The sequence below is a fragment of the Pinus tabuliformis genome, chromosome 9 (assembly GCF_031772625.1).
Source record: "Pinus tabuliformis cultivar Carrire ecotype Pingquan chromosome 9, CPIR1, whole genome shotgun sequence".
Taxonomy (NCBI): Eukaryota; Viridiplantae; Streptophyta; class Pinopsida; order Pinales; family Pinaceae; genus Pinus; species Pinus tabuliformis.
This window is the reverse complement of record NC_142307.1, coordinates 1,969,155,803-1,969,182,710: the sequence shown is the minus strand read 5'-3', so window position 1 is coordinate 1,969,182,710 and position 26,908 is coordinate 1,969,155,803. Positions and strand designations below refer to the sequence as shown.

The 26,908-nt window shown below is 41.6% G+C and overlaps 1 pseudogene; it reads left to right on the top strand.

The window, feature by feature from the left end:
• Nucleotides 1-883: 883 nt before the first annotated feature.
• LOC149156882 (F-box only protein 6 pseudogene) lies at nucleotides 884-1,979 on the top strand (annotated as a pseudogene).
• Nucleotides 1,980-26,908: the final 24,929 nt, after the last annotated feature.

The window sequence follows — 26,908 nt, the reverse complement described above, 5'->3', positions numbered from 1 at the left end:
AGAATCTGGAACAGCTGGAGGTGAACTGTCATGAGGAGCAAGTGAACTGTCATGAATGAATCCAACACTCTGAAACTGAATGGGCTTGGAATAGTCTGGAATATGAAAGGACAAGTCCTTGTCATATCCAAGACCAGTTTTGTGCTTGTTGTGGACAAGTTGTTCCCAAGGTCTGATGATGGGCTTGGGAAGTGCAGACTGAGTTTCTGCATCTGCATATACAACTGCTGCTTTATTTGAATGAACTGTAACATTATTAACATGCTGCTGATGGGTGGTTGTCTCAATGTTCTGAACAAAAACAGGTTCAGAATGGTGTCTATTTTGATGTAGCTCTTCTTGCTGTAGTTGTGATTCAAGCTGCAAAAAATCGATCTTTTCCTGTGCATTTTGTAGACATGTTTGAATTTCTGAGAGAGATCCTTTGCTGATTTGTAATGTGTCATCAACAGTAGATAATATCAGAGTTTTAAGGAACTGTAATACTTCACTGGTTCTGGCCATTTTTTTTTTTCAATATCTGATTTACACCTTAAAAAACTGATCACAACTACTGCTCAATGCAGAAAAGTAATATCTACTCATAGTACACAACAATATCCTTTATAAATGTCAGCAAATGATCAGTGTGCAATATAAAGGATTACAATCAGCTCACCAAAATCTTTATGCAGCAGTGGAATCAAGGAATCAATGCACTATAATGAGTTTTAAATACAATGCCACAATTGGGGCAGCAGCAACTGCAAAATTGTTTGGATCCTTCAAGTACTCCCTCAGAAATGATGGTTATCAAAACTTCAATAATTATAACACCATGTCATGGGCATTCTTTGAACTGTAATTTACAGCGGTCAACCTCAGCAAAGCATTAAACATATGAATGGCACCAGCAATCAAATCGGATCCAACTATAGGAAGAGAAGCACAGAATCTCGGTTGCAAATGGAATTCGAACTATTCAAAGTGTATTTGAAACCAATCACTATACCATTGGATCATATACCATTCAGGTCTCATACGAACTTATTTAAAACAGCAGCTTGAACATATTTCAGGCAGCATCATAATGTGTTCAGGCAGCTTTAATCACAGTTTTCGATGCATTCAATACAGCTCTAGGTCAACAGACAAATAAATACAAAACTGATTTCTTTCTCTGCAATAGAGACTTAATGTCCAGCACATACAGTGCACATATTAAGAGCAATAATCATCACAAAAAGAAACTACCTTTCCAACCTGGACACCACCACCAGAAATGACGTGCATAGTATTGTCAATGCAGGTAAATCACTTAGTTTAAGGATGGGTGAAGAGAAGCCCCCTCCCTGTAAAAGGCCTCGCAGAGATAGGAGCAAAAACAGAGTTTGTATGGAAGTTGTTGTAGTTATGGAGGAAAATATCTGGAAAGAGCTCCCTGGGGACCTTCTCGAAAAAGTGATTGCACGGTTACCTATTCCATCTATTTTTCGCTTCCGATTAGTTTGCCGTAGTTGGAATTCTTTGCTAAGATCCCACAAATTTCTTCAACAGTTTGCAGAGGTTCGTCCTCAATCCCCTTGGTTTTACACCATAACACATGGAAACATATCTAATGGTGCAATCTATGATCCATCAATGAACAAGTGGTATCATTTATCACTGCCATCTCCTCCTCCTAAAACCATCATATCATATCATGTTGCATCAACAGGAGGTCTTCTCTGTTTCATTGATATATTGCATCACAATTTTTTTTTTTATATGTAATCCGCTTACGATGTCTTTCCGGGAACTGCCATCAACTATGAGAGTGTCATCTCAAGTTGCTGTAGGCATGGTTCTCAAAAAAAGCTTCAACTGGGTACAAATTGCTATGGTTAGAATGTAATGGGGATTATGGAGTTTATGATTCAGTAGAGAATACTTGGAGCAAGCCAGGCAAGCCTGGGACTCGATCCTTCCTTATTTCTGTTGTTGCATCAAACCATTTATAAAAGAAACACCACAGGAATTCAAAACTGATGAATTGACACCAAATGAAAAGAGTGGTTTTTGAACAAGTTATCAGAGGAGCAGATGAGATTGATCTTTTCTATGGGAACCCACTTTTGTTTTCTTTGCTGCAATACCCGTGCGGGAAATGAAAAGCCCGGATACCTTGTGGGCTAGATCTTAAATCATAAACGCATGAATGAGACCTATTGAAACGAATGCTGCTACATATATCACCACATATATATCACGTCGCTCTGGTTGATTAAATTCAGATTGCCAACACAAGAAACCACATGACTGGTCCACATGTAATTACTGAAGAGACTTGTGAGTTAGCTGCAGATTCCCAGCTTCGACGCCCATAAATTTTTCCAGGCGTCGTGGGTTCCATTTCCAACCACCCCTCAGTTCTTCATTTTGGCACACGGTTGGCAATGCCACGAAAAAAGAAAAGGTCCACGCAAGGCAGTCTTCGGCTGGAAGAAAATGTTAATGAAGGTTTTGATGTCGACGAAGCCGTTACAACCCCAAATTCGAAGAGAATAAGAACAGTCCAGAAGGAAGAATTTGACGCTGAAACTCTGGGAACTCAGGGTTGTGGTCTACCCGAAATTGAGGATTTTGGATATCAAAATTTTACAGCTTCCACAGTTTTGAGTAAGAGCTCAAGAGCTTCAGTTCACTTATGCGGGATGCCACCAAAATAGAAAAAGGTGCTTGATGGCATCTGTCAAAAGAGGGCTTCCCAGGGTGCTCCAGTGGATTCCATGGGGTGTGAAAAGGCTAGAAGTTTTCTTCCGCCAAAGGATCGAAGATTTGCAATTTTGGTTTCAGCACTTCTCTCAAGCCAAACCAAGGATGAAGTAACTCATGGAGCAGTGCAAAGGTTAAGTCAAAAAGGTCTGTTGACAGTCGAGGGGATTGCTAATTCAAGTGAAGCAGATCTAAAGGATGTTATCTACCCGGTAGGATTCTATACACAAAAAGCAGCAGCCGCAGACCTTAACTTGCTAGATTATGAGATTCCTTTCGCTGAGCACACGGACGGTTCCAACCGGAGACTAGAAATCCGCAACAATACAGAAAATTTTTGTTTTCATGGAAACGGGTGGCAGACATAAAACACCCCAACAATTTTCAGCATTGTATACATTATGAATTCAATATAAGCAGCGTTGTATACATTGTATATTCAATAACTGAACCGACAGCGTCCAAGGCATATACAAACAACGTGTAAACAATGCATATACAAACCCGTTACCAGTTTTAATGCACTGCACATTCAGAACGATGATACCAGCTGCGTCCTCCACAATTCTTTGTCAGGCAGCGTTCAACAATCCAGCTGCGTATGGAGTCTCTCAGAACGGTGAGAGCGTCAGGTGAGAGAACGTTAGAGCAGCACAGGCGTGGCAGAGACGCAGGACAGAGGCGTTCCCATTCAGTAACGCAGGTGAGAATAATCAGGTGAATTTTCAGGCAGTAGAGGCGCAGGAAGGCAAGGTGCTCAGTAGTGTTAAGTATGCGTGGAACGTTACAGATAATGAATACCAGGCCAGCGCTATTCAAGGCAGCTCAGACACAAGTAATGAAGACCACGTCGGCGCTATTCAAGGCAGCTCAGACACAGGTAATGAAGACCACGCTGATATATTTGAATTTGCAGATCTAGCATGTCAATTTTACTACTTCAGGATTATGGGTAGAGCTGCAGCACTGACATGCACATAAAATGCCACAGAAAAACAAGCGGCTCTGATACCATGTTAAACACACATGGGAAACATAGAATAGGAAAGATAAATCATGTGAGTACTTTTTTTTTTATTAACATCAGATATACATTTATAGTACAATATGTGACTCTTGGGTTTCAGATCCCAAGGTCTCTTGGACTGCTTTTGTCCATTCGACTTCCACACTAACCCATTTAGGATTAGGTGTCCAACATAAATGTTATGTGCATTTTATTTGTTATTACGACAAACAATGAATAAAATCACTACTACGATTTTCACCAAAATAAAATACGTTGGGGAAATAAAATTCGAACTGAGAAAATAATGCACACACATAAGAAAAATGACAATGTTATTTTTGGACAAAATTCTTCCAAAAAACCCAATGTGGGAAAACTAGTGCAGCAAATGAAGGTTTTATTATTATTATTCAATAGCAAAAATCTTAGTACAGTTTCTCGATACCAATCTGGCAATCCTCTCCTAAGAAATCATTGGTAAAATATCTGAGATAATTTTCTCTCTCTCCACAAGCAATCCTAACCTAATATGGCCCCACAATTAGCTCTCAATCTACCTCTGCGCAGGCTAAAACAAGCACTATTTGGAATAGCTTCAATCTATAGGTATTGACTGTCTCTACCACTAAGAAGGATTTGTTGGCCCTCTAAAAGAATTTTCCCAACACTCTATTATTGAATTGATCTCTCCTATGGCCGAATCGAACTACCTCCTTAATGCTCTGTACAAGCCCCTCCATAGTCTCTTATTGGAACAACTCAACCTCTCAATTGACTCTTGTGGCACTGGAAAGTCCTCCAGAATCACTATGTTGTTGCTCCTCAATCTTTGCTACTCGATCTATGGCTCGAATTCTTCCCTAGTTGAATCTCTGCTCTTTGGGAAATTCAATATCCCTAGATTTTCCTCTCACTCTATGTGTCTATTTCCATTTGCATTATGTTGCTCTTATAATATTTCGTTGGGTAACCAACGACCATGATTAGATCCCCATCAATGATTAAGATCATCTCAAACTCAATCTTTATGAGTTTCTAGAGCATTCTCACATTTCCTTAATTAATTACTATTAATGAACCAATTTTCCTAAGTTAGACTTAGGAAATTTAAATGATTGTCAATTAATTTAATTAAGGCGTTTCAGAAGCTTATCTCGCAAAACAGTTTCTGGGTTTTAAATATTTCGTGTTCTTATCCTCTCTAACACGAATCGAGACTAGAACACATGTCTAATGCTATAAAAACAACATCGAGTAGACTCGTTGTTGGTATGAGGCAAGCCCTCATCTAACTAGGTCTCATTTTCATAGCATGAAGAAGATGGTCAGCTTGACCTTTATGGTAGTGGAAGATAGGTCAAAGGTCCCTAGAGAGATGGAAACAAGGTGATAAAAACTAGATGCAAAGTCCATTGATATAATGCATGTAAAAGTTATAGAAGATAACCTACATATAAGGTAATGTTATGACACAGTTACTTAATGGCTTTTGTTGTTGATTCTGCCACCTCATTGCATGACACCACCTATCCTTCCAATGCTTTGATATCTTCCTCAACCACAGAAGAGGAAAAAAACCACAATAAAAGGGAAATAAAAGGAACAACCTTTTTGTCTTCTTTATACCAATAGAGTCGTGGATTTTCAATCTGAAAATCAAACAACAATCCACACAATGAAATCAAACAAGAAAGTATAAGATTTCATCTCCAAATATCACATAATTGACAAGTAGAAACCACCTAAGATTTCATCTCCAAATATTGCATAATTGACCAGTAGAAAGCACCTCCAAAAACCAGCCAATATAAACATGAGAAAACATGATAATAAAAGAATTAATTACTTTATTAATGGAATTATAATCATGTTAATAATTTGAGTGGTGCAATTTATACCAGAAGAAATGCAGGTGCAAATTAGTTGAAAACATATACCAAAATAAAATGGTTGTGAAACAATTGGTTGAAAACATATACCATGTACATATTTTTAGAATATTTTTTGAAAAGAGGGTGGATGTAAGGATTACATATGCTCATGTAGTTCTTGATATTGTGGTGGATCTTAACTTGAAAAAAAATTATTTGGTTTATTCAGTTCGTGACATGTCGCGAATTCTTAAACGTGCAAACTAAATTTTCCATTACCTACTTAGGTTTAGGTTATTGTAAGTAATGGTAAATTTAATTTAATTAAATATAAAATTAATATATATATATATATATATATATATATATATATATATATATATATATATATATATATATATATATATATATATATATATATATATATATATATATATATATATATATATATATATATATATGTACCCCTTGTCAAAGTAAGACACCTTTTCCCTTGTGTGTTGCCCAACGCTAATATGGTGACTCAATACCGAGAGAAACACCCATATTTTTGCTTTTCTTGCAATTTGGTGTTTGATTTTTCCATATTTTGCTTTTTTCTGGAAATTTGGTCTTTGATTTTTCCATATTTTGTTGTTCTTGAAATTTGGTAAAATGGTTGGAGAAAATGTAAATTTAATATCCTACTACATAAATAATATCCTAATCAAACTAATTCCCTCTCAGGGCAAACACTTTAACTCATGAAATCTTTGCTAGATCTAACGGTGGTTCACTAATTTGACTAATTACTTGCACTCTGGAATTGGACTTGTCATATTGAAGAGCGCACACCAGATCTTGATGGATTCCCATCACCTAAATTTCAAAAAACTAGCGTTTTAAGTTTTCTCAATAATATTTTCTTTGTAATTTTTTTTCAGCATGAAAAAAAGCAGTATATATATATTATGTGGTCCAATATTCAAACAAAATACAAATATTGTATGTTAGATATATCTACCTATCAGATCCAAATTAATAGCACTATGAGCCAAAAATAACGTATGTGGGAACAGCAAAAACATAATAAGACGAAGTAGGATGGGAAGCAAAATAGATACCAGACTAGGCGGCCCAGAAAAGATGATTATGCACCAGGCAACTGAAAATCATGAATCTAGAAGGAGATGTTGTCCAAAATAACCTGCATCCTCCATACTCCTTGAGGCGTGGAAAGCCCCAGTTCTCCCGGCCAATGTGAGAGATTGAGAAGTCCTTCTTGTTATGCCACAGTTTCTCGATCCTGCTCAACCAGCCAGATAGGTGGATATTTTTAATGTTGTTTCTGGACTGAACATGGTCAATGGTGACCTTAGATTCTCCGTAGATATGGAGGTTTTGGATACCCAGGAAGTCGGAGAAATAGATGAGACCGGCGAGATCCATAATTTCAGCTTTGCTATTGGTTCGGGGACCTCCGTTCCAATATAATTCAATAGCTTGGTCTTCTTGAGTAATAATATATATACCGCAGGTGCATATGTTGTTCTGGGCAGCGCCGTCGACATATGTGCGGGGATATCCATAGACAGCGTTTGCCTGATGATACATTCCTTGGACATCCTTGGGTCTCTAATGGCGATCAAGGGATCGGTCGAGGGATCCATATAAACAAATAATAGATTCAATGACATATGAATATGGTTCCCTTTTTTATTCGAAGATAATTTGATTACGCCATTTCCAGATGGTCAAGATGGTAATTAATAATATCGGCCTCCACGAGCAGCTCATGGTGCTCCATTTATAGAAAGTCTCCTGGATGGTGGGAGCGAAGACATTGTTGAAACCAAATTTTGAAGTTAAGCGCTGCCAGATTATTAGGGACTGAGGACATTGAAAGAAAATGTGCAAATTGTTTTTAGAATCCGATCTACAGAGGGGGCAAATTGCAGGGCCACTCCATTGGCGCTTCTGGAGATTCTCCCAGGTGAGATTCTTGTTATAATATACCAGCCAGGCAAAAATAACTATTTTGATAGGACACCCAGTTTTCCAGAAAGTGAGCGGAAAGATGTGGTCTGGAGGATCAAATTCAGAGTGAAGTATCTGTTGATAGATTTGTCTTGCAAGTATTTCCGCAGAGCCCCCAAGTCCATTCCATATGATGTAGTCGTTGTCTGTCGAATGGAATAAGCCATGTGTTTGTAAGGCCAATATGATATCGTTCCATTGTGATGCAAGCACATCAGGCAATCCTATTTCCACGGCGTATTTCCAGACAGGGATGGCACCTTCCCACTTTTTGATAACACTGTCCCAGAAGAAATGACCTGTCCTGTGTAAAAAATTTAGAAGTCGTGGGGGGATATGGATCTGTTCACCCGTACCAACAAAATCATCAATGCCTATAATGATCGAGGCCCCTGTTTGAAATTTCCAAATCAAATTTTCCTTGAAAAAAGATTCCAATTTTTTAAAGCCCCTCCATATGAACGAGCCATTAGCAGAGCCAATGGATCGCTGTCTGATCCAGTAAGTAATATCGCGGCCTTTCATATACTTGGCACGGATAGCATAACTCCAGAAGGAAGACCCCAAAGTCGCCTTGCACATTGATTTGCAAAGGAGTGCTCTTCGAAATGTGTGAAGATCCAATATGCCCCAGCCTCCCATATATTTTGGCCGAGTCAGCTTCGGGAGTTTGCAGAGATGGAATTTGTGTTTCTCCTTTTGACCGCCCTAGATGAAACATGTTATCATTCTATTTAATTTGTTAATGATAGATGCGGGGATATAGAACAGGAGAGCCCAGTAAACCATAGATTGTACCAATACGACTTGGGTGAGGATGGCACGCCCACCCATCGATAAGCTTCTGAATTCCCATGAGGATATTTTGTGGTAAATTCGATCCAATATCCATGCCCAGTCCGCCACTTTATAGCTCACAGGTTTCAAATAAAAACCAAGATATTTGAGGCCCTCTTTAATAGGAAGAGCTTTGATGCGAAAATTTTCATAAATATAAGCAACAATATCACAACTAACATCGGAAACATAAAACGAGGACTTGATGTCATTGATGATCAGGCCAGTGGCCTTTTGAAAACACTCCAATATGTTAAAGATGCATAACCATGATTCTCTACACAGGAGGGCCGACAAAAGAATGTCATCGACGAAGAGGGAATGTTACAAGTATATACCCCTGCATATGGGGAGAGGTTTGATTTTTCCCTGTTGAGCAGCATTCTTGATGTGCAAACTCAATGATTCCATAACCAATATGAAGATGAGCGGTGACAGGGAGCAGCCCTGTCGTAAACCCCTGGCCGCCTTGAAAAAGGGGGTAGGTACGTCGTTGATCAGGACAACGAAATTTATATCCACCACACAAGCCATGATCCACCGAGAGCACCTGACATCCAGACCAATCCTAGACAGAAGGCATCTAATGAAGCCCCAGCTCACACAATCATATGCTTTTTTAAGGTCGATTTTCAGGAGGGCCGCATGGATGTTTCGATTGTGCATTATATGAAGGCATTCTTGCGCGAGGGCCACAGCGTCAGAGATATTTCTATCTTTAAGAAACCCATGCTGCTCGGTGGACAGATGAAGAGATAGGGTTTCCCTGATGTGGAGAGAAATAGTCTTAGAAATGATCTTGTATAAAATGTTGCATAGAGAGATGGGTCGATAGTCTGAGAATGTAGAAGAGGTCTTCTTTTTAGGGATAAGGGCAATATATGTAGAGGAGATATTCTGGTGTATGATGCCCTGTGTTCTGGACTCCTCAACCAACTTGAGGATGTCGTCCTTGAATAATTCAAAAAAATGAATGAAGAAATCGATGGTCCAACCATCCGGCCCAGGGCATCTGTCCTTCTGGAAAGATTTCATCGTAGCTAATAACTCTTCCTCCGAAACTGCAGCAAAGAGGGCACTGTTTAGATCTTCATCAAACATGATGGGATAAGGGTCTAATCCCCATAATATATCCGCAAAATCACAAGCTGAATCTTCACTGTATGCCTTCTTGAAGTATTTGACAACCTCTTTAGAAATAGCATCCTGAGTGGAGTGAGAATTCCCATGCTCGTCCTTGATCTCCCATATGGCATCTGGTTTGCATACCTGTGGAAAAACTTGGTGTTATGGTCACCCTCCCTGAGCCATAAAGCCCGACTTTTGAGCCTCCAAGAAAGCTCTTCTTCTTTTAAAATCTTCTGTTTTTTTTTCCTCCAAAATCCAAATCCTATGCCTGATGTGAGATGGCAAACAAGGATTTTTAAACAGAAGAGATAAGCATTTTAATTCTGTGCAAATATTTTTTATCTCTTTTTTATTGGAGGCAGCCTTCTGTCTTTGCCATTTTTTAACCTCCGATCGGAGGGATTGTAGGCGCTCGATAAAATGACTAGGAGGGTCCATCACCTGCGTATGAGATTGCTTCCAGAAATCCTTAATAAAGTTATTGAACTTTTCATCATCCAACCAAGTACGGTTAAACTTGAAGGGGTAACCGAATCTGCAACCAGATTTTTTCCATTGAAAGGTAATGGGTCTGTGATCGGATATATAGGACGGGATGATGTTCATAGATGGAGGCCCATATTTTCCAATCAATCGTTCATGGAAAATAAATCTGTCAATTCTCTTCGCCAGATAGGAGTTGTTTGATCGGCCATTATCCCAGGTAGGTCCCTGTTCAACCGGCAGGACATCAATGAAGTCATATTGAAAAATAGATTCCCTGATGAATCTTCCTATTGGATCATGCTTCCTGTCGTTTCCCCAGATTTCTTCATTACAAAATGTGCAGTTAAAGTCCCCGCCAATAATTAAAGAGTCAATGTCAAGGAGCTCAGATGAAAACAATTGATTCCAGAAAGGGAATCAATTTTTATATGGAGCATATAAATTTAAAATATGGAAGGGGTCTGGGGAACCCCGGAGATGTGCCAGAACAAGGATGCCTGCAAAGCACTGGAATGCGGCAGCAGAGATCCACTTTGGGTCCCACAAGACAGCGAGTCCCCCGGACATACCTTCAGCATTAGAAGCGACCATATGCCAAGTCGGCATCATTCGCCTGAAATATAAGATGGTCTGAGCGCTGTCGTGCATGGTTTCCTGAATGAGGAGCATTTTGGAGTTCGAAGAGACAAAAAGTTGTTTAAGGGCCAGAAATTTGTGTTCAGCGCCAAGGCCCCGAATGTTCATGGACAAGATGTCAATCATTTGAGGCCGTCGAGAGGCCGACCAGCTCTAAGAGGCCTATTTTCAGAAAAGACGTCGACAACAACTTCAGTCACAGGAATGTCAATCAGTGTAGGATCTCGAATTGACAAGTCCCGCCTTCCTTTTCTACCACGAAAGTGTCGGCTGCCGCGGTTCTCCTTCCGGCGGACTGTAATGTTCCCAGCAAATGTTGGGCTAATGTGGGGCGAGGGGGAATGTGAAGGTCGATGAATAGTAAGAGGCTGGAGATTAAGTGAAGCCTTTTGAAGGAGGATATCGATGTCTCGGTCGAATGAATTATGTGGAGAGGCCTGGGGAGAAGGTGGAGGAGAAACCAGGATAATAGGCCCTTTTCCCTTACGGTCACCCCGTTCATGGATGTAGGGAGAGGGGGCAGAAAAGGGAGGAAGTGTTCTAATCTCAGAAAATTGCCCATGTGAGGGGATGGGCGAGGGTTCCAGGATAGGAAGAGGGCGAGGGGGGGACGAATGGGTAGAAGAAGAAATGTATATGGTGGAGGCAGCCGCGGAGTCAATACCAGAGGGTTTAGAAGTTGTGGGAGGAGGAGGAATCTCAAGGTCCAAATTCGGTTCGGGAGGTGGCGACGAATAGAATGTGCACGAAGTATTGCCCGTAGGGTCGATGAAGGGCAAAGAAGGTGACTTGGAAACAATAAAAGATCTCGGATGTTCCGCCGACAGATTCGAGGACCGGATAGGAGGGTCCACGGAGACCGAACGGGATAGAGGGAGGCTAGTAGAACGATCGAGGGCCCTGCCCATCAGGGGAGGAGAAACGGCTTCAGAATTATCAGGTGCCCGAAAATTCTCTGGAGGGAGAGGCCAATCAAAAGCCACCGAAACTCTATCATGTGCAAGAGAGGAGATATAAACAGCCTTCTTCTTCATTTTTCTGCTCGGTCGTCGAGGACAATTTGAGGAGAGGTGTCCACTTTTGTGACATATGGAACACCTGAAAGGCATGCCCCAGTAGTCAAGGCACTGCTGAAATTTTGACAGCTCCCACGTTAGATCAATGGTAGCAGGAAAACCGCCCCTGTATTCTCTTTCAATCAATATCCAGGCCACGCGTTTGTCTCTGGCACCAATACAGCGGGGGTCTACATATATGAAACGCCCGATAGCATTCCCAATCTTTTCCATCGATTCCTTAGTCCACAATTCCAGAGGCAGTCCAGGCAATTTAAGCCAGATGTAATTATTCTGTGGTGTGCATCTGAGCGATTGAAACCGATGAACCATCTGTGCAGAGCTAAGAAACTCCTCTCATGTACCCAGGGTCTCGAAAAGATGGCATCCAAATCACGGGGCCGGAGAAAGTGAATATTAAGTGTGGGGGATTTACGCAGTGCATTATATTAGATATCATTTTTGGGATTCAACTGCGTTAAGTAAGTCATTCAAAGTATGACCATTTTCATGAGAGGTAGTCGTAAAGTGACTAATTTCTCATGATTTTTGAATAGTTCACTTAGCACTCATTGCATCGGGTGATGCTCACAGGGGTGAAGAAGTGGGATTGAAACTAGTGAAATGTGGAGAACGAATCACATAGCATCAATCATCACTTCCGGGGCTTGCACCCGGTAACCAGGACTTCCCAGGAGGTCACCCATCCCAGAACTCCTCTGGCTCAAGCGCGCTTAACTGTGGAGTTTTTCCCCACAATCAAGCCCACTTAGCTTGCTACCCCATTTGCAAAACCTTAGCAAGTATTGTGCCTCATGAACCATTCAAGTAGAGATCCCTTGACTCTTTTTGAATTTAAGTGTGGGGGATTTACGCAGTGCATTATATTAGATATCATTTTTGGGATTCAACTGCGTTAAGTAAGTCATTCAAAGTATGACCATTTTCATGAGAGGTAGTCGTAAAGTGACTAATTTCTCATGATTTTTGAATAGTTCACTTAGCACTCATTGCATCGGGTGATGCTCACAGGGGTGAAGAAGTGGGATTGAAACTAGTGAAATGTGGAGAACGAATCACATAGCATCAATCATCACTTCCGGGGCTTGCACCCGGTAACCATTGTTCATGAGACGAACAATGGTGGGGGAGTAACTCAACCAGTGCCCTGCGCTGCAAACTAACAATTCTGTCTTTTAATTTAGGACCATCCAAGATTAAGGCCGATGGAGGAGTGGAGGTCTTAACAGGTCGATGACGTTGGTGGGGCCGCTGGATAGGCAATGCCTCTTCGCCCAGAGGCAAATGTGTCGTAGATGGAAGAATGATGTCAGCCTCCAACGAACCCATCCAGTCGGACCGAGGAGCTGATCTGGCATGAGATGTTTCGGCCTCTATAGTTGCACGAACCATGGCTGACTCGGCAAATGGGTCAAAGGGAAGCTCCATGAAGGTAAAGGATAGATTCCCAAAAAAAAGAAATCAATGTGAGGATCCCAAAAGGATGCGCAAGGAGGAGAATGGACTCATGTCATAATGGGATGGGACGATATAGGAGAAAAAAATCTACAACAAGATCGATGGAGATATCCAGAAATCTTGAAAAAATACTAAATGAAGGACCAAATGAAGGAATAGAGGGAAAGCGGGACAGGATAATTGAATGCCCATAAACGCGGATCATCACATATGTCAGAGAAATAGGATACGAAAGATCATCCAGTTAATGGAGGATGTAAATGAGCCTATGGTTAGAAAAACAAGGCCAAGACCGATTGCCCAGAAAATTCAAAAAAACCGGAATTTGACGACGGAAAAACCAAGGGAACTCTGATTCTCAGTAGGAGTTCTCAGGGTAGACCGCACAGTAGCAGCATGTTCAAAGATACACCAGCCTGGTCCAATTTAGATGTGGATATCAGATAACGGAAAGGATATGTCTGAGGCTGGGGAGCATCCGAGCGTAGCGCAACGAGTACGCAGAACCCAACCTGACAGAGTAAGCAGACAAAACCATACCCAGAATGGAATATGTTCATGAAGCAAAAGACTTCCCAAAACTAGTTGACCGGTTAATAATAAGAAAAACCGATGCAGTGCTGGGATCGGTATGGGAGTCGAGGCTATGAGAGAGAACGGTTGATGAAGAAAAGGCACGCGGCTTCCAAGAGATGCCTTATTCGGATAGATGTGGAGAACAGCGGGTCATGGAACGTCAGGGACCATTCTAGACAGCTAAAATTCAGTGGGTAGATCATGGATTGGTAGGAAAGACGGATGGAGCATACCTGGTTACCCTGTTTCCAGCAGAACATCAGAATAATCCCGCGCAGGGGAAAACAGACACATCCCAACCATAGAATAAGATCCCGGTACCCAAGACCCACACAAAGACAGTTTGCCGACATAACAAAAACTTAAGACCAAAATATAATCAAAGCAGCGGGAGAGGCCGAAAGGCTTAACAGAAGTGCCGCAGAGACCTGGAACGATGGCACCGCTATTCGTCCGGTTCCTCCTCAACCACCCGGCACCACCCGTATTCCTCCACCTCCGCTGCAGTGGGAGCAGTTTCCATGTTGACGTCTTCGCCTTTGCTGATCATCGCCTCCTGAGCCAGAGGGCGATTTGAGACATCCTCTGGTGTTGCCGCAGGCGTTTTCATGACTGTCTCTGAGCCGTCAGCTGGCTGCTTCCCCCGATCGTCTTGAGAGTCGCTGTCGTCCTGGGAGGCTTCGATGAAGAGAACCGAGACATGGGCACTGATCCGGGGGCAGTTCAAAGAACTATTGAAATTGAAAATGGCAGAGCCGAAGGCGGGCGAGGAAGCAGAATCAGGAGCGCTTGAGTCCAGGAATTGACTGGACTGAAGGGGGTTGGCATCAAGGGAACGATGACAATTGCAATGTCAGCAATGGGGATAGGAAGCATCTGCAGGAGGGCGCGAAGACCCCCACGGGAGGTGCCTCGACGACTGAGAATTCGTTGTCGAGACCTGACCATAATTGCAGGGTCCAAATGGAAAATGCACAGCGCGAAATTAAGGATCAAACCAAACCCGGGGATACCACAAACCGATGGTGAATCGGCCCAGACGGAAAGACAGCCTCTTGGAGCTGCTCGCAGCTCCAGAGGTTGCATAAACATACCCTGGGGAAGAACCATGAACATACCATGAACCGGCGCAGTGAGATCCAACCCACCATTGCTTTTGACATAGCTGCCTCCACCTCGAAACCCGTCCGCCATTACTGCGACCTCCATGCGAGCTGAAGTGTCGGACAGAGCATTTAAGCGCTTCTGGAAAATATCAAACATTTCATTCCCGCGCGGCCAAAGACAGGCCTGCGCCCATGTGTTTCCCTTGCGACGGCGCATGGCTGGCATGTGGCCGCATTTAAACGCGCGTCCCATCCGAGCTATCACCCGCATCCGGGGGAGCCGCATCTCTTTGGACCAGACGAGTGCATTCCTGTGCCTGATCATGATTTGATATGATATCCAGTTTTCCTGTGAGTAGAGTATTCTCATTTTCCACCCCTATATTGGCCAGGAGGTCAGCGACCTTGTTGCCTTCCCTTTTTATGTGATTAAAGGTGATGGCCCTGTTGCTGTGGAGCGCTTGTTCTATGGCTTCCAATCTCGCTTCGAGCCTCCAACTGGTAGCTATTTTCCTTGCATGAGATCCATTTAGGAGATGCTTGGCCATATTTATAAGGATCTGGGAGTCTCCTTCCACTTCCAGGGGTTGGAAGTTGTGTTTCCATGCGAGAAGGAGTCCTTGCCAGAGTCCCTCTAACTCAGCCGAGTTATTGGTATCCCACCCAATGTTCCCAAAGTAGAGCAGCAGGGGTATGCCTTCGTGATTCCTTAAAATTCCGCCAAAGCCTGCAATTCCAGGATTTCCTTTTGAGGCACCATCAAAGTTGAGCTTGAAGGTATGCTTTGGGGGGGCAGTCCAGGAGACTTTTTTAAGGTTGCTGCCATTAGAAGGGTTGTTATTGTGAAATCCCTGAGGAAGATGCATTTGCCAGTTTTCTAAAATGGCTTTCTCATTGTCTAGAGTCGGAAAGTCCTTCTCAGTCCATGAGCGGAGCAACAACGTCTCTTTGAGATTCCCACAAAGCGTACTCCAGATACTATCTATCGAAGATCGCTGATCTTTGAATATGCGTTTGTTCCTTTCCTTCCATATGCTCCATAGGAGGAACCCGGGGATTATGTTCCATAAATGGTTGAGAATTTCACTTTTGTAAGGATTCTGTTGCCAATGACGTAAAGAGTTGGTGATGTCGCCCTCAAGTCTGCATCTTCTTTGACATCTGAAGCTAGCCTTTTCCCATAGTTGATTGGCTAAGGGGCAGGAGTCCAGGAGGTGTTGGAGAGTTTCCTCATGGGAATTGCAATTAAAACAGATGGAGGGGCCATGAAAATTTTTGCGCCTGAGTTTATCCCATGTGAGGATTCTCTGATGTCCCACCAACCAAAGGAAGTAGGAGACTTTGGGCCAAGATCCTAACCCCCAGATTTTGCTCCAAATTGGGTCAGGGGGAGCAGGGTTATTGCATATGATTTTGTAGGCCTCAGATGTGGTGAAGGCTCCTTTAGGCCGGTACCCCCATCGTAGAATGTCTCTGCCTTCGTCAAGTCTGATGCTTCTTTTGCGCAGCTCCCTTTCCAGCTCCTCAACGATTTGGTGATTTTCAATTGTGATTAACTGGTTACCCTGTTTCCATTTCCTGAAGCCTTGCTCTGTCTCCTGAGTCCAATAATGCCGAATCTTATCTTGCTGTTGCTCCTCCCCAATGAAGTTCGGAGGTGGATTAAGAATACGGCTGAGCTGTGGCATTTGGTTCCAAGCATCTGTCCAGAATCGTGCAGTTCTGCCATTTCTTACTTCCCAGAAACTATGTTGTTGTATCAACTGGAAGTGTTGTTTGGCCGCATTCCAAATTAGCGAGCCTTTGTCATTGGGAGTGAACCTGATGAGCTCCTCCTGGGGTCTGTGATTGGCGTATTTGGCCATCCAGATTGTGGCCCAAGGTTTTTTTGGGTTAGAGAGCCATTGCCACCAGATTTTTGCGCTCATGATGGTGTTGCTATGCGCGGGGTCTCTGAGGCCAATGCCCCCTTTTTCTTTGGGCGTGCATACAGTGGTCCATTTTACCAGGGCCCATTTGCGATTTGTTGCCGTGTTTCCCCATAGGAAACCTCGCTGAAGAGCCCTAATTCTTTTTAGAACCCATTTTGGCGCCGCTAGGATTGAGAATAAGTATAGCGGCATTGCCTGAAGAACTGACTTTATGAGCACTACACGACTGGCCAAGTTCAGAGCTCTGTGCGTCCAGAGGTTGAGACGGGATTCGAGCTTCTCAATGAGAGAACGCCAGGAGGAGTGCTTGATGGCTGAGGCAGAAAGGGGGGCTCCAAGGTAATGAGAGGGGAGAGATGCAATGGGGAATCCCAAGATTCGAGCAACAGCAGTCTTAACGACAGAAGGGGTGTGAAAGAAAAAGATCTGCGATTTGGAGCTATTGATGCTAGTTCTGGAGGCTTCAGAGAAGTCATTGAGTAGGGCTTTAAAGCGGGAGGCTTCCTGGACAGAAGGGTAGCCAAAGAGCATGGTGTCATCAACAAACTGCTGATGGGATATAGCTGGGGAGCGGTGAATGGAGAGACCTTTGAGCTGCTGAGAGAGGAGGGCTTGTTTAATGTGACGACCTAAGCCTTCAGCCATTAAAACAAAGAGGAAGGGGGAGAGGGGATCACCTTGCCTGATTCCACGGGATGGTTTGAAGGGGCGAGAAGGGATCCCGTTCATGAGAATGGAGAAGAAAGAGGAGGAAATGAGACTCATGATCCAACGGATCCACATGGGGCAGAATCCAAAGGCAATTAGCATTTGTTGTATGTAGGTCCAACTGAGCTTATCAAAAGCCTTAGAAAGATCAAGTTTTAGAATCATACCTGCCTGTTTGGACTGCTTGAGGGAGTGTATGATCTCATGCGAGAGGATAATGCCATCCATTATCTGTCTCCCTTCCACATATCCAGATTGTTCCGGAGAGATGAGCAGTGGCAAGAGGGGCTTTAACCTGTTGGCGATTACTTTGGAGATGACTTTGTATATAACGTTGCAAAGAGCAATCGGCCTGAATTTGTCCGGGGTGATTGAATCTGCCTCTTTTGGTATAAGGGCAATGAAAGTTGAATTGAGTGAGGGAAGCAGCCAATGCAGAGCTCTCGATTCCTCTACAACTTTCCATACCTCCACTTTTATCAGCTCCCAGAAAGCGTGAAAGAAAGTTGTGGTGAAGCCGTCCGGGCCAGGGGCTTTTCCTTCCTTGAGCTGTGACATGGCCGTATCCACCTCCTGAGTAAGAATAGGGTGGAGGAGAAGTTCATTATGTTCCTCCGTGATTAACTTTGGCACATTATGTGTAATTCTATCTATAGCAGGTCGCCTGTCTACATCGGGCTCTAGATGAACTTGCTTGAAGTGATTAAGGAACTCCTCCTCAATTTCCTCATGTTGTTCTGCTTTTGCCCCTCCTTGTTTTTGAATGAAAGGGATGTTATTGTGCATTCTTCGTTGAACCGTGGTTCGGTGGAAGAATTTGGTGTTTCGTTCGCCCTCTTTCAGCCATCTGATCCTGGACTTTTGCTTCCAATATATCTCCTCCTGCTTTCTCCTCTCCTCCAGCTGGTTGTGGATGCGCTGCTCCTGCTCCAGGGTCCCCTCAGTGTGACCCTCTGTGCTTATTTTTTGCTGGAGTTCCGCCATTTCCTTATTTAAGTTATGTTGCGCCTTGAAGATGTCTCCAAAGGTCTCACTGTTCCACCGCTTTAGATGGTTTTTTAAATATTTGAGTTTCTGTTGGAACTGGAACATCTTGGAGCCTTCAGGCGGAGTGAAGGTTGTCCAAGTTGTTTTGACAAAGTCTTTGAAAGATGGATGAGTGAGCCAGAACTCTTCGAAGCGAAAGGGTCTTCTGATGGAGTTGCCTGGTCGTTGCCACTGGAGGGCAATTGGCCAGTGATCCAAGCCTGAGTGGGGAAGAATGGCAGTTGTGATGTCTCCTCCTAAGTGAACCGAATTATCTGATATGAGGAAACGATCCAGTTTGGAAGCGATTTGATGCTTTCCTGCTCTTCGATTGCTCCAGGTGAAAATGCCATTGCAAAAATGTAAATCTATAAGAGAGGTGTTCTGGATGAAGTCTTTGAAATGGGTGTTTTCCTGTTCCAATCTGTTTCTTCCCCCAATCTTTTCCTCCAACTTAGTGATCATGTTGAAATCCCCTCCAATAATCCAAAGAGGATGCCTCCTATTGTTATTCAGAGCTTCTATGGTGTTGAGAAGAGCTATTTTGTTTCCTGCTTCCTGTGGGAAATAGACATTTGAGAGGTTTCCATGAATATTGGTGCCTAAAATATGGAAGGCAATCTAGATGAGGTGGTGAGAGGCGTGGAGGCAGTACTCACACTTAACAGTTCTTCCTGTTGGGAATTTGTGATCATGTTATCATTCTTTACTTTTTCTTGTGTTGTATCTTGTAGCACAACTTGTCTTAATCCACTAATAAGATCCTCCTGATCGTTGCACGTTCTTTGTAATCTTATAACTGGTCCCTGTAGAGCATAATTTTCCACTTCTTTTTCATCATAACATCTCTGTATTGACTATAGATTATCCTCTACTTCCTCTGTTCGTTGGTAGGACTCTGCCAAGGATTGTCTTAGCTCTACAATTTCATTCTCGGCCTCCATTAATCTTGTCTTAAGCTCAGCGGACTCTCCAACCTGACTTTTTAAATGGGTAGATTCCTTGTTATTCAAGTGTGAAACTTGTCTTTGTAGAGCAACATTTTTCTGCATGAAATCTTGCAATCGATCTTTCCATCACTTTTCTTCCATCTTAATCTTGCAATCTTCTCCTGTTCAAGAGCTTCCTTGGCAGCACACCTTTCTTCTATTCTGCTTCTTGTTTCACAGGCTACTTGGAGAAAAAGCTTTATCTTCTCCTCAAGAAGCCTTTTAACTTTAAGCTGCAATAATTTTACATTCACATTCTCTGATTCTGCCTTCCTATAAGGACTTACTTTTACTAATGATTTTGTTAAATATTCCATGTCTTCCAGCAACAGCAACTGAGCTTGTTCCTCTGCTGCCCTAGCTTTTCTTTCCAACTCTTCATCAATACTATTGTCATAGCCTTCAAGATGAAATGTTTTTAGCCTGTCTCTATCGTCCTTTTATTGCTGTTGTGTCAAATTAACAACAACTTCATGTTCACTGTTGAAAAGGTAATTTCAACTGCGACATTTATTGTAGAAAACCGCTAGACTTCCCCGCACCTCTTTTGTTGAACAATGGTATTTTTCCAAGGGGCAGCGATCACAATCATTAATTGACACGTGTCTGAGCAGTGCTTTTCAAAACCACCATTCCCCGACGCATAAAGATCATTTGGTTTGGGTATGTGATATTGCCATCAACCGCCCGATCAATGTGGGCCAGATCGACGGTTATGGTAGCAGCTTGAAAGCCCGTATGGTTTGACCGCGTGATTTTCCTTACAGCCGTCTGAATTGATATCAAGTGATGTACAGGCCTGCACCATGGACTTGACGTGAAGTGAAAGTTTTTCATTGACGGACAATTTTTTTGTAAAGTAATTAATGTAATTTACCACGGTTGGTAAACGTTGGTAAAACTTTTAATTTCATTGTTTTTTATTTTCACGGGTGTAGTTTTGTTTTATGTTGCCCGTTGACTATGTAATGTTGTTTTTTATGTTTTGTTCTGAACTGGCAATGTAATGGAATGCGCAGCAGCGCCAGTGAATTTTTTTTTTGTAAAAACGAATGTGAAAAACGCAGTAGCGTATGTAAGAAATTTTCTTTACACAGCAGTGTAAGAATTTGAAAGCAGAGACAGAGTTCTTTTGCAGCAGCGTGAATGAAGAGATTTTTTTTTACACACAGCAGTGTAAATTTTCAAAGGAGAGATAGAGTAATTTCTTTTTTCTTGTGTGGAACTGAAGTGTTCTCAGGTTGTAAGCCCTCTGTCAGAGGAAGATCTAATTTTGTAATAGCTATATTATTAATGGATACAAGTCTTTTTATGTGTGTTCTGAAACTCTGTCTTCAGCAAAAACAATTTTAGCTTCCCTGTGTTAAGAAACAGAGCATTTTTCCTCTGTTCATTTTTTTTTGGAATTACCAGAAATTCCCAACATGGTATCAGAGCTTGTCCGAGCTCTTTGAAGGTGTCAAAGAAGCTGAAGGAAGGATTTCTTGTTGCAGCAGCTTCTCCAGCAGAGTGAAGACTCAGTCAAAAAAAATCCAAGGTATTTCTCAAGCTAGTTTTTGTGTTACTGCTGAAGACAGTCAGTTATTTTAAATACACAGTCAAGTATTTTGAAGCATAGTTAAGAGTGCAAGAATGGTTGGAGCCAGCACTAGCATGGGTATCTGTAATACTCAACTCCCACAATTTAATGGGAAAAACTATGACTATTGGGAAATAACTATGAAAGCTTTGCTTGCTTCTCAAGACTTATGGGAATTTGTTGAGGATGGATTTGAAGAACCAGCAGATGAAAATGAGTTTAATAATTTGACTCAAGCAGAGAAAGATCTGTTGAAGAGCAACAAGAAGAAAGATTTTAAAGCCCTCTACTTTTTGTATCAAGCAGGGCATGAGAGTGTGTTTCCAAGGATAGCAGCAGCCAAGATATCAAAAGAAGCATGGGAAACTCTCAAGATAGCCTATCAAGGCATGGAGAAAGTGAAGACAGCAAAACTACAGTTGTTGAGGAGAGATTTTGAGACTCTCTGCATGAAGGAGTCAAATAATATTGACTCATTCTTCACACATGTGATTGGTCTGGTTACACAGATAAGGTCTCATGGAGAGATTCTTGAAGAAAGGAGGATTGTGGAGAAACTATTGAGGATCCTACCCTTAAGGTTCAATGTGATTGTCACCACCATAAAAGAGACAAAGGATCTCACAAACTTCTCAGTTGATGAACTACATGCATCACTGATAACACATGAGCAGAGATTGAGTAGAAATGAAAACTCATCTCTAGAGCATGCCTTTAAGACCCAGATGTTCTTTGGAAGAGGAAGAGGTCAAGGCAGAGCAAACAAGAAAGGAAGATGCAACAATCCAAACCAGAACCAAGACCTAGGCAATGGCCAACAAAGTGGACAACATCATGCTCAAGGACAAAGGTATGATAAATACAATGTCCAATGTCACTATTGTAAAAAATATGGGCATTATGCAAATGAATGTAGGAAGAAACAGCATGATATGAGTAATAGAACTAGTGCAAATTTCACTAGAGAAAATATCAGCCAAAATAATTTGTTTTTAGTTTGTAATATGGCTGAAGAAGAGAGTGAAGATGTATAGTTTCTAGACTCCGGTTGCAGCAACCATATGACAGGAAACATAGCCCTGCTTTCTATGTTAGATCAAAATGTGAAGTCACAAGTCACACTAGGGACTGATAATAAAGATTTTGTTATGGGAAAAGGAGAAGTAAATGTCTTAACAAGGAAAGGTGAAAAGAAAACCATAGCAGATGTTTATTATGTTCCTAGAATGAAATGTAACCTCTTAAGCATTGTGCAACTTGTTCAAAAGGGGTACAATGTTTTCTTTGTGAATGATGTATGCACCATCATGGATAAAACACCTAGAAAACAATGTATTGTTGAAGTGAAGATGACAAGGAACAGGATGTTCCTTCTTAGGATGAAAGCAGATTTAAAAAATAAAGAAGAAATAGCAGCAATGACACAAGAGGCTTTCCAAGCGAACCAAAAAATGAAAATTGGTTGTGGCACTTGAGATTTGGACATCTCAACTTTGGAGGTCTTAACTTGTTGAATAGAAAAGGAATGGTAAGATGATTACCATTGATAGAGAAACCAGACAGCCTTTGTGAAGGTTGTATCTTGGGGAAACAACACAGAGAAAGTTTTCCATTTGGGAAAAGCATAAGGGAAAAAGCACCCTTAGAGATTGTCCACTCAGATTTATGTGGACCGATGCAAACTCCATCACTTCTAGGCAGCCACTATATATTAACATTTATTGATGACTTTACTAGAAAAACTTGGGTTTATTTCTTGAAGAACAAAAGTGAAGTGTTTGAAAAAAATTTCAATTTCAAAGCACTTGTAGAAAACCAAAGCAGGCTGCATATCAAAGTTTTAAGAACTAATAGAGGAGGTGAGGATATCTCCAAAGAATTTCTACGTTTTTGTAGAGAAAATGGAATTCATAAGCAGTTTACCACTAGGTACACTCCGCAACAAAATGGAGTTGCCGAAAGAAAGAATAGGACAATCATGGATATGGCAAGGAGTATGTTAAAGGCAAAGCATTTGCCAAATGATTATTGGGCTGAAGCTGTACATTGTGCAGCGTACATTTTGAATAGGTGCCCTACAAAAGCAGTCATGAACAGAGTGTCGGAAGAAGCATGGAGTGGGGCAAAGCAAGGAGTCACCCACATGAAATTTTTTGGATGTGTGGCTTATGCACACATTCCAGATCAGCTAAGGAAGAAGTTGGACAACAAAGGGGAGAAATGTATTTTCATTGGATACAGCGAGGAATCCAAAGCTTATAGGTTGTATAACCCATCCACCAAGAAGCTTATTTTGAGTAGAGATGTTCAGTTCATTGAGGAGGAAGCTTGGGATGGAAGCATAGAGAAAACAGCGAATGTTAAAAACTCTGTCACATGATGAAGATGATGAGGAGATGGCTTAAATACATCCCCAAACAGCAGCACCAACACAAGGGCAGCAAGAGACACCCTTGAGGAGAAATAAAAGTGCTTCTCCAAGCACACCACAAGGAGGAAATTCAAGTGCTTCTTCAAGCACTTGTACACCAAATGAAAGAGGTAAGAAGTTCAGAAATTTAAGTGACATTTATGAACAAGAGGTAGCAAATGAAGGTATGAACTCTTTGTTTGTTTTATATTGTCATGTTGATGACCCTGTTCATTTCGAAGAGACAGAAGCCAAAAAAGAGGTGAAAGAAACAGTCCAGCAAATGCTCAAGGAAGAGGCAGAATATGTGGCAGCTACAGCAGCAGCATGTCAAGCAATTTGGATGAGAAGGATGTTAAGGAGTTTATGCCAAGAGCAAGCAAAAGGAACTGTGATTTTTTGTGACAATAGCTCAGCTATTGCATTATCCAAGAATGTTGTGTTTCATAAGAGAACGAAATACATTGACACAAAGTTTCATTACATCAGGGAATTGGTAAACAATGGAGAAACTGTTTTAAAACACTGCAGAACTCAGGAGCAGGTTGCTGATATTCTGACCAAACCATTGGGGCAGAAAAGTTTTGAGTTTTTGAGGAAATCTCTGGGTATGACTGATAACCCAGCAGTTGAAATTAAAGGAGAGTGTTGAAAAGTTAATTTCAACTGCGGCATTTATTGCAGAGAACCGCCAGACTTCCTCACACCGCTTTTGTTGAATAGTGGTATTTTGCATATCTTTGATGGAATCTTGCATTCTTCTTCCCCCGAGGTGTTTTTCGAATCGTGAAGATGTCTCCATCTCAAGGAACCTTTTCAATCTCTTGTCCACTCACACGTATGATGGTGAAGGCGAAGTGGCATGAACTGAGCACTTACATAACTTCATTTCCATGATTTATGAGGAAGATGAGTTTACTAACCAACAAGTCATTCTGCTGCTTGCCTTCACACTTCGCGAATCTCCATTTCGTTGGGTAGTCGTCCAATTCGCTGGCACCGTGCACTCATGTCAGCGCTTTTGTGTACTTATTGAAGACACATTCCATCATTTTGATCTAGACCGTCTTGACTGAAAACTGTTACAGCAACGAAAGGCCCCGCATGAATCTGTTATTGATTTTTGGCAGTGCTTTCATGACTTACAATTTCAAGCTCTGAGTACAAGCCCCTCCATATTCCCTTTTTGGAACAACTCAACCTCTCTCAATTGACTCTTGTGGCACTGGAAAGTCCTTCAAAATCACTATGTCGTTACTCCTCAATCTTTGCTACTCGATCTTTGGTATGAGGCAAGTAGACTTGTTGTTGGTATGAGGCAAGTCCTCATCTAACTATGTCTTGTTGCGATAGCATGAAGAAGATGGTCGGCTTGACCTTTATTGATTAGTAGTGCAAGATAGGTCAGAGGTCCCTGGAGAGATGGAAGCAAGGTGATACAACTAGATGCAAAGTCCAGTCATATAATGCATGTAAAAGTTATAGAAGATAAGTTATATAAGGTAATGTTATGACACAGTTACTAAATGGCTTTTGTTGTTGATTCTGCCACCTCATTGCATCACACCACCTATCCTTCCAATGTTTTGATATCTTCCTCACCCACAGAAGAGGAACAAAACCATAATAAAAGGGAAATAAAAAGAACGACATTTTTGTCTTATTTACACCAATAGAGTTGTGGATTTTCAATCCAAAAATCAAACAACAATCCACACAACAAAATCAAACAAGAAAATATAAGATTTCATCTCCAAATGTCACACAATTGACAAGTAAAAAGCACCTCAAAAAAACCAGCCAATATAAACATGAGCAAAAATGATAGTAAAAGAATTACTTACTTTATTAACGGAATTATAATCATATTAATAATTTGAGTGGTGCAATTTATACAAGAAGAAATGCAGGTGCAAATTAGTTGAAAGCATATACCAAAATAAAATGGTTGTCAAACACTAATTTGACTAATTACTCGCACTCTGGAATTGGTCTTGTCATATTGAAGAGCGCACACCAGATATGGATTCTCATCACCTAAATTTCAAAAAACTAGCGTTTTAAGTTTCCCTAATAATATTTTCTTTGTAATCTGACTTGCACCCTTCAAAGGAAAATAAAAACTCCCATGGATGAAAATTCGTATCCTATTGCTGGTTCAGCCCTGTCGTAATAGTTTCAGGGATACATATTCCCATATGAAAATGTGGACGTCCATTGCTGGATTAGTCCTGTAATTCCCATATGAAAATTTGGATTCTATTATCGGATCAGCCCTGTAATGATAGTTTCATCGGATCAGCCCTGTTACAATAGTTTCACAAATACATATTCCCACATGAAAATATGGATTCCATTGCTGGATCAGCCATGTTATGATAGTTTCATTGGAGAAAAGAGGGACACAAATCTCAATCCATCAAGTAATTTCCCCAAAATATCTTTCACGAAGGCTCCCTCTTAAAATTGAGATCTGCCCATCTTTAAGCATCACCTCTTCATCAAGCTTTTCCACTTTCTTTTCGAGTTCTTCCACTCCTTTAACACATCTATACCATTCATCTTCTAAACCCTCAATTTTCCCATCCTTCGCTTTCAGCTCAAATTCCAAACCTGCCACATTGTGGATTGCACTGCCAAGCAGATTATTCAGCCTTTCCAGTTCATTCTTGGAAATCTTCTGACTCCTTCGCAATGACACAACTTCTTCCTTGAGTTGTTCCACTTGAAGCTCTCTTGTACATAATTTCTCCCACAAGTCTGCACCTCAAATTTTGGGTTTTCATCTCTTCCTGCACCTAACTCGATTGCTGTTCATGGGACGAAAATGAAGGCCAAAGCTCTTCATGATCTGAAAGCAAAGCTGAATCAAGACTTTCCACGTCTTGGGATTCGGTGCAGGTCATAGAGGCAGTACTCCACAGTTCTTCTGGTTGGGATTTTGTGATCATGTGATCATTCTTTACTTTTTCTTGTGGTGTATCTTGTAGCACAACTTGTCTTAATCCACTAATAAGATCCTCCTGATCGTTGCACGTTCTTTGTAATCTTATAACTGATCCCTGTAGAGCATAATTTTCCACTTCTTTTTCATCATAACATCTCTGTATTGACTGTAGATTATCCTGTACTTCCTCTGTTCGTTGGCAGGACTCTGCCAAGGATTGTCTTAGCTCTGAAATTTCATTCTCGGCCTCCATTAATCTTGTCTTAAGCTCAGCGGACTCTCCAACCTGACTTTTTTAATGGGTAGATTCCTTGTTATTCAACTGTGAAACTTGTCTTTGCAGAGCAACATTTTTCTCCACGAAATCTTGCAATCGATCTTTCCAT